At 46.5% G+C, this 9176-nt stretch overlaps 1 pseudogene; it reads left to right on the top strand.

Annotated features, from left to right (window-relative positions):
- The first annotated feature begins 1263 nt into the window (after positions 1 to 1263).
- LOC133382547 (5S ribosomal RNA) lies at positions 1264 to 1372 on the top strand (annotated as a pseudogene).
- The last annotated feature ends 7804 nt before the right edge of the window (positions 1373 to 9176 follow it).

The following is a 9176-nucleotide window of genomic DNA, read 5'->3' as shown; positions in this document are numbered from 1 at the left end:
GCATATAAGGATGGCAACTGGTTATGTTATTTAGTACTAAAGATGTTTGTTGATCAGCTACTGAAACTTAGGCTAGAGACACACTTACTGTTTTGCCAGCTCCACCTCTCTTTTCTGAAAACAGGAACATGGGATGCTAGTTAAACTCTGTCCCTTTTTACTATAAAACCTGGTGGTATCAGCTCAAGCGTGTGTCTTTTTTTAAAAAATCACTTCAAAGAGATTTCACAACTGATTGGCAGATCAACCTGTTCCCCCTCCAGGTGTGGTCAAGGGAAATGCTTTGCTGTAGGCGACTAGTGTGCTCACAGCCTTAAACTACACAACAGCTGAATGTTGGAAAAATATTGCACACTGAGAAGGATCAAGCATCCTTTTTCTCATGGTGCAAATAATACTTTCCAAAATATGACTCCAAAATTATTTACTTAGCCTTTTTGAATGCAGTTTCAGAGCCCACCTTTTTATTACATCCAGCTAACATGTCATGCTTACAAAAAAGAACCTAACAACTGGACATTACTTATTTTCACATCCTGGCCACAATTCAGCACACCATTAGACGACCTACTGAAATCAGTGGGCTTAAGGCTGTGCTTCCATGCAGAGTTGATAGCAATCCCTTGGAACTCAGTGGGACTTACTAACATTATAATATAACCTTTGGCTAGTACAATAAATTGAATTGATTGATATTGATTATAATATATCACACTGAAAACATACCTACTTTTCTGTGTGACTGAAGTCTCTGTGTTTGGGATCATGATATAAGATGAGCATTCTAAAAAAAGACTACATAACCAACACAAATATATAATTATATAATGTTAGCAAAATGCCCAACATAATGGGCTTGTCCACATTTGAGCATTATTTAGCTGTTAATTCACTTTCACCCCATTTGAATTAGACTGCAGGAGAAAAGGCAATAATGCTGGGGAAAACAGAAGGGAGTAGAAAAAGAGGAAGGCCAAACAAGAGATGGATTGATTCCATAAAGGAAGCCACAGGCCTGAACTTACAAGATCTGAACAGGGTGGTTCATGACAGATGCTCTTGGAGGTCATTGATTCATAGGGTTGTCATAAGTTGTAATCAACTTAAAGGCACATAACAACAACAGTTCACACCTCCATGTATTTGAATTTGTATATGAGAAGCAACTTCAATGTTTCCCATTCATACTTTTAGGCATCCCCTTTTATGTTTCTTCCTGCCTTCTAATTTGTTGATTTAATTACAATTCAGTACTGATAGGGTGCCTACGGCCATACTACCTTGAAAACGCCCGATCTCGGAAGGTAAGCAGGGTCAGGCCTGGTTAGTACTTGGATGGAAGATTGCCTGGGAACACTGGGTGCCGTAGACTTAGAGGAAGGCAATGATAAACCACCTCAGAATACCTCTTACCATGAAAAATCTATGAATATATAAAAAAAAAGTTGAGTCCACCCCAGAGACTAATCGATCCAGATGGTTTCCAAAGGGCTCTGGTGAGTTTTCCGGCTGATAGGGCTGGCGCTCCTGTCAAAACCCTGGTTGAACTGTGGAATACAGAAATGACCCGGGCGGTTAACATGATTGCTCCTGAGCGCCGTCTCCTGTGTAGAGCTCGTACGGCTCCATGGTATACCCCAGAGCTGAGAGTGATGGAACAATATAGGAGACGACTTGAGTGCAAATGGAGACGAACTCCTGGTGGATGCAATTACACACTGGTAAGTGCCTAGGGTAAGCTGTATTTAGGGGCAGTGAGAGCAGCAAAAAAACAATATTTTGCTGCCACTATCAAATCATCAATCTGCTGCCCAGCAGAGCTCTTCAGAATTGTCCGGGGGCTATTACACACTGGCCCCAAGGACATGGAAGAACCATCTGAGGCCCGCTGTAATGAATTTGCTAGGCACTTCCAGGATAAAATCTTTAGCATCTACCAGGATTTAGACTCCAGTGTTATAGCAGGTGAATCAAGCGGGGTATCCAGAGCACAGCCTCGTCCCGATTTCTTGGATGAGTTTCAGTTGGTACAGCTTGAAAACGTTGACAAGGTACTTGGACAGGTTCGTGCAACCATTTCGGTGCTGGATCCTTGCCCTTCTTGGCTAATAAAGGCTAGCAGGGATGGAACAGTCTGCTGGGCCAGTGATTAATGCCTCTCTGCAAGAGAGGGTGGTCCCTGGCTGCCTGAAAGAGGCGGTAGTGAAACCACTCCTGAAGAAACCCTCCCTGGACCCAGAAAATCTTAGTAACTATAGGCCGGTAGCAAATGTTCCATTCCTGGGCAAGGTCCTTGAACGAATGGTGGCAGGCCAGCTCCAGACACTCTTGGATGAGACCGATTATCTGGATCCATTTCAGTTGGGTTTCAGGCCTGGTTTTGGCATGGAAACAGTCTTGGTCACCCTGTATGATGACCTCTGTCGAGAAAGACAGGGGGAGTGTGACTCTGTTGATTCTCCTTGATCTCTCTCTCAGTGGCTTTCGATATCATTGACCATGGTATCCTTCTGGGTAGACTAGCTGAGTTGGGAGTGGGAGGGACTGCATGGCACTGGTTCCACTCCTATTTGGCGGGTCAGCTCCAGAAGGTGGTGCTTGGGGAACACTGCTCGGCACCCTGGACTCTCCAGTATGGGGTTATGCATGGGTCAGTTCTGTCCCCCATGCTGTTCATCATCTACATGAAACCGTTGGGTGCGGTCATCCAGAGCTTTGGAGTGCGTTGCCATCAGTATGCTGATGACACACAGCTCTATTTCTCCTTTTCATCTTCATCAGGTGAGGCTGTCAATGTGCTGAACTGGTGCCTGGCTGCGACAATGGACTGGATGAGGGCTAATAAACTGAGGCTCAATCCAGACAAGACTGAGATGCTGCTAGCGGGTGGTTCTTCTGACCAGATGGTGGATGTCCAACCTGTCCTGGATGGGGTTGCACTCGCCCTGAAGGAGCAGGTTCGTAGCTTGGGGGTTCTCCTAGAACCATCTCTGTCACTTGAGGCTCAGGTAGCCTCGGTGGCATGGAGTGCCTTCTACCCACTTTGGTTGGTGGCCCAACTACACTAAAGTGGAATTTTCCACTCTCAGGGGTTGCTGGTACTAGTATGTAAATAAGGTGGAAGGGGACGGATGTTGTGACAGGATGGGGCAGAGAAAAGATGAGTATGTGCATTCATACTTCCTCTTAATGGAGAATTACCTGACGAATCACGGAGCCAGGTGGGAGCGGGAAACAGGTAAAGCCCCTTATGGGGTACCTTGGGACACATGGCTGTACATTGTAAAATCTTATAAAAGACCTTCAATTTGGGGAAGAAGGCAGTCTTCCGCCATAACACATGCTAGCAGGCACTCCTTATAGTTGTAAGTATAATAAACAGCTGTAAGCTTCCACCTGCCTCAGGGTTGTTTCCTGGACAAGGACTCCATTAAGGAGAAAATTCCACAACATATGGCGCTGTGAGCAGGATTCCAGGCTCTCCGCTGGGAAGCAGCTCTCGCTTCAGCGGCCAGACAGCGCACTACATCAGTAGAGACCGTTTGGTCCCCTGGTCGTCTCAAGCGCGAGCCTCTTCCTGGTGGTGGTAAGTAAAAACAACCGGGCAGTGCTCAAAGCTTTAATTCAGCCTTCGATCTAAATTTCTGTACCTGACTGAATTCGATTTCCTGTAATTGGATGAAATCGAATTCCTGACTGAAGCTGATTTCCTGCAAATTCTCTGATTGAAACCAGCTTCCAGTATCTGACTGAAATCGATTTCCTGACTGAATCCAATTTCCTGTAATTGGACGAAATCGGATTCCTGACTGAAGTTGGCTCCCCGCAAATTCTCTGACTGTAACCGCCTTCCTGCTGCTGGCCTAGGCGTGGGTTATTCCCTTACGGAAAAGGTCTGGGGGACTGTCTGTTGCTTTCCTATTCCGGGGACGCCCGGTTTCTACCTCTTTTTTCCCCTCTCCTTCCTTTGCCCACCAGACCACCCACCTGAAAATGGGTTCAGGACAGTCCTGTCCCAATTCTGGAACACCCTTGGGTTATATGTGTAAGAATTATGGATCCAGGTTAGGTCCAAAGATAGGACAAAAGTTAGTTACGCTAGCACACCGCTAGAATGGGTATACCTATAAATAATAATAATAATAATAATAATAATAATAATAATAATAATAAAATATTCTGAACTGCAGTTTCGTGATACCGGTACCTTTGATTTGGACAAATTAAAGTAATCTCAGGGGTTTTCTAGAGACTCCACACCCCCACCAGATAAACTACTGGTCCTTTTCAAAAGAAGAGGGGGAGAAGCAAAAAATTAAAATCCCTTAAAATCTGGCTCTAAATTTACGGCCGAGAAATAAAGGATTGAAAGCTTCTAAGAGCTCCCTGTCTGTGCACCAACCCTTGCAGCCTTTGTATCCTGTTTTGTCTGGGAGGGAGCCACCCTATCACCCTGCTGTCCCACTTGGTGACCCCTTTGACTCTTGGGTGCCGCTGCCTCCCACCTTGGAGTCTCAAATAACGAACCCTGGAACTCCCACCCCACTGCCCTGCCTGACTCACACTCTCTTGACCTGAGCACTCCCACTCCTCCTTTTGCTGTTCCCTTTTAAGTCGCCAGACCAAGGATGTATTTTTTACTAGAAATGTGTGTGAGAGTATGTTGAGACTAGAGATTTGTTATTGTTGGGGTTTTTGTCCCTCCCCCCCTCTTCATTTTTACACTGCCTGCCCCTCTTTTGTCTGGGGATGGAGGTGGCTCTCTCCCCTGGCAACAGCCTTTTCCCCCCTGAGAATTTTCTGGGGGGGGGCAATTAGGACAACTTTTTGATGTGTACAACCCCACGTGGGCTGATGTGAATCAAATTTTGGCGGGACTTTTACCCTCCCCCGAGCAACGCCTAGACCTATTTACTCAAACTGGCACCTGGGTTGGGAACACTGCTCTTATGTGACTCGATAAAGACCCAGGTCACAATACTACGTCCCTATCTGGCCAGGGATAACCTGGCTTCAGTTGTCCATGCTCTGGTAACCTCCAAGTTAGATTACTGTACTGTGCTCTATGTGGGGCTGCCTTTGAAGACGGTTCGGAAGCTGCACCTTGTGCAAAATGCAGCAGCTAGATTGGTAACAGGGACCAGACAGTTCGAACATATAAAACTGATTCTGGCCCGCTTGCATTGGCTGCCTGTATGTTTCCGAGCTCGATTCAAAGTGCTGGTTTTAACCCATAAAGCCTTACACAGCTTAGGATCACAATACCTGATGGAACGCCTCTCCCAACACGAACCCACCCGTATACTATGCTCAACATCGAAGGTCCTCCTCCGGGTGTCAGATCTGTCTGACAAGGTGTGCCTGGCGCCAACACTATTATCTTTTTGCGCCAGGTCAAGACTTTCCTTTTCTCCCAGGCATTTTAGCATGTGTTTTTAAATTGCTTTTTAAAAATGTGTTTCTAGATTTGTATATTTGTTTTTAATGTTTTTAATTGTTGTAAACCACCCAGAGAGCTTCGGCTATGAGGCGATACAGTAGGGCCCCACTCATACAGCGGGTTATGTTTCGGACCCCCACTGTAAAGCGGAATCCATTGAATAGAATGGCGTGCGATGCCCAAAAACCGCCGTAAAAGGGGAACAAGCGCCGTATGAGTGGGGCTTTAGTCTAATTGTGTCTAATTGAGACCGCTGTATTAGCAAATCACTGAGAAGCAAATCGCTGTAAAGCGGGGCCCTACTGTATACAAATGAAATAAATAAATAAATAAAGATTCATAGGGTCACCATAAGTCGTAATTGACTTGAAGGCATATAACAACTGACAGGGCATGTGCACAGACAGCTGTGCATGCACCTTTTTAAAAAAAAATATTCCCCACCAAGGAAGTGCTTGTAACAGTGCTCGTGCAGTTTACTGTTTTTGTGCAAACCTGAGAGATCAAAAGAAAAAATATATATAAGCTCCTCCACTGGAAATAGGAGCATGACAGAAAATAACCGAAAGCAATAAAAGCAACTGTAAATTCTCAGCATGCACTTTTCTAATTGCTGCCCAATATTTCTGATGTAAAAATGTTTAATGTGGTTTGCTTGTGCAGTTTTCTGGTTTTGTGCAAGTTTGAGAGATGAAAATAAAAAAATACATAAGGCTATGATCCTCCATCGGAAATAGTTAGGAGCATTACTAGGGCAGACTTTGCATGCGCCCTGTAGAATCCCTCTCTGCAGGGCTTGAACCAACCAAGTGCCAGAACTGGAAGGCAGGTTTTGCTTTCACTGCAACCATATCCACACAATTAGGGCATGGAGGCAACAAGAAAATAAAGGATGAAAGGATTCTTGAAGATGCACAGGAATAAAGATTTCATAGTGAACAGGTTTCAGAACATTCTGTTCACAAGGCACTTGTTCCTCAACCATGCACTGAGACCCAATGAACTTGAGCATGGTTGAGGACACACTGTTATATTTATTATAAAATTTATACACTCCCCTCCCTCCCAAAAGCATCCCAGGGTGGCAAACAACAAATGTTAAAACACTGAAAATGTATTGTCAAAACTATTAAAAGCAAAAACTGTTCTGCATGAGGACAGCATCCTCAACTACAATTATTCTGGGGGTGGGGGAGTCAGTCCTTTCCAGCCCTCCAGGAGCAAAGGTTCATAACCCCCAGGCACAGGCAGGGAAAGACTCTGTCTGATAAGCAGCCACGGGGAGTGGCCCGAACATGCAACAAGGGCAGCCACAGACACACACTGACAGCCACAGCCTCCAGTTGCTCACTGTATGGGACAGGGGGCTGGGGAGCAAGAGTTTGAGCCCGCTGGGGGAAGGGGCAGATTTGGCCCCACTCACCCTTTCCATGCCCAGAGGGGAGAGTGAAGGACAGTAATCTTAAGGGCAAAAAAGAGGAAACTCCCAGGACTTGGACCCTCACCAGAAACAACATAGAGCAGTTCTCTACCCACACAACCATAGCAGCAAACAGGAACCAAACACATCCTCGGGCATTTGTCTTCCCCTGCTCCCAGGCTCAATACCCTGTCATAGATACCAGGAAATGGAAGATGAGAGCTATCTAGGGGAACAGCTTATGTTTTATAGGTTGGAGGCCCCAGGTTCAAATCTGGGGTACAACCCCCACTGTTCCTGCCCCCTGCCACACCTTAGCCAATCAACAGGAGCCCAGCATAGACTAATAGCCTGGTCCCTGCATGGACTAACCAGCTCTTTTGGCCTCCCTCCCCTTGGCAGCCCACATCACCATTCCCTCTACGTTGCCTGATAGGCCATCCCTGCCAGGTAGCATCCCAACAGGCCTAAAGGCCACTTCCTCCCGTCTTCCTTCCCCCTTCTCCAGGAGATTGCTTCATGCACCCTGATAGCCTATCTGTCCTATGCATCCTGAAAGTTCTGCCCCCTCACAGTCCAGGGAATCTGAGTGGAGAGGGAGGAGGGACCACTGTCCCTGTCCCCATCAGGTTCTCTGCTCCCTCTTGAAAGTCCCATCCCGAGGGAAACGGAAGCCAGTTCATACTGGGATGAGGGAAAGGGATTCCTACCTCCCACACCCTAACAACAAAGATACAAACACATGTGGCAATATCAAAGCCTTTATTGCACAACATCTAGGATGGAGGAGATCCTGAAAGGGAAAGACATGTGTGGGACTGCCAACTGGTCACCTCAGCTGGGCTCCTGTGCCTTTGAGAGTAGCTCTACAGACACCAGGGTAGCAGGTGCAGCAGTGTCCCTTAGAGTAGCAGCTCTATGTTAGATACACTTTTCCCTGTTTCTTGCCTAGAGCAAGCAAACCCCATGAAGGAAGGTGAGAGCCTCCTGATCGCTGCTGCTGATAACGGGGTGGGTCTCTTTTATGGTCAGCAGTGATGTAGTGATACATTTGGAAGTACAGGAGCTCTGCAGTGTTTGAGATACATCATTCAGCTCTTGTGAATCAAAAAGAGGGTATATCCAGTTCTCAAGAACTTTGCAAAAGTTTAACAGGCTGAGCCGTGCGAGGGCAAGCGAGAATGGCGTCTACAGGCAGGACTCACCGGGAGGCCGGCATGCTGGTGCTGCCGGAGGGGCTCGACGCCGTCAATGCCTGCAACCCCCTCACCAACTTCAGCGTCCCGGCTGCCGCTGCCGCCGCACATACACCATGCTCGCCCTCATCCAGCTGGGCGGTGGCTGCACCTTCTCCAAGAAGATCAACATGGTCGCCAAGCAGGGGGCCACTGCTACCGTCACTTACAACTACAGGGAAGACATCCAGGCCATGACCCACCCTGCTTCTGCGGAACCAGCTGGTGCTGGGGAAAGCTTACTTGCATTTTGCCATCAGAGAAGCTGATCAGAAGTTCAATTGAACGTGTCGGACTTGCAAGCACAGAAGGAAAAAGACAACCAACTCAGTGCTTTGTTGGGGGTAGCCTGAGATGTTTCTGCCGCTCCAGGCGCCTGCACCACACTCTATTTTCACTGGAAGTTGTAATTGCTGTTTTTTAATAATGTTATTTGTTATTTAATTTTGTAAATTGTATTGTTTTATTGATGTATTCCTATATTTGTGTTTTTCTTGTAAGCCGCCTTGAGGGCCTTTTGGCCATAAGGCAGGGTATAAATAAACTATAATCATCGTCATCATCATCATGACAGCCACAATAGGTACACCCTCAAGAAGAGTTAAAAAATGCAGGGAGCTGTGTAGATATATATTATATATAATAATATATAGCTGGCCTCATCTAACTTCCTCCTTGCAAATATGTCACGTACAATAGTAAAACTTGAAAGCCTCATTATCACCTCATTCACTTGCCAGATCAAGTGACAGATGATGTACTGCTCCTATTCAGAAAAAAAACTCCTGGCGTTGCACTGCTCTGCATGCCCTCTCCATTACACTACTATCTGCCCGTGTTCATGGCTCACAGAGCAATCCAACTCAGGGGAAGCCAGAGAAAGGGGAGCTGGTGCAAGAGGAGCGGGTGGGAAGGTCCGTGGCATCCAACTGCCATTTGGGAGCCTCTGTGCTGGCTGAATGCCGGCTCTGCCAAGAGCTGCACACAGGGACTAGAAAGTAAAATCTGGCTCTCAAAAATACCCCATTGATTTCCAATTATTGATTTGCAGTTATTTTCTTAGACTGACCTTTTTCCTGGC

The sequence above is a fragment of the Rhineura floridana genome, chromosome 3 (genome assembly GCF_030035675.1).
Source record: "Rhineura floridana isolate rRhiFlo1 chromosome 3, rRhiFlo1.hap2, whole genome shotgun sequence".
Lineage (NCBI taxonomy): Eukaryota > Metazoa > Chordata > Lepidosauria > Squamata > Rhineuridae > Rhineura > Rhineura floridana.
This window is presented reverse-complemented; position numbering and strand designations above follow the sequence as displayed.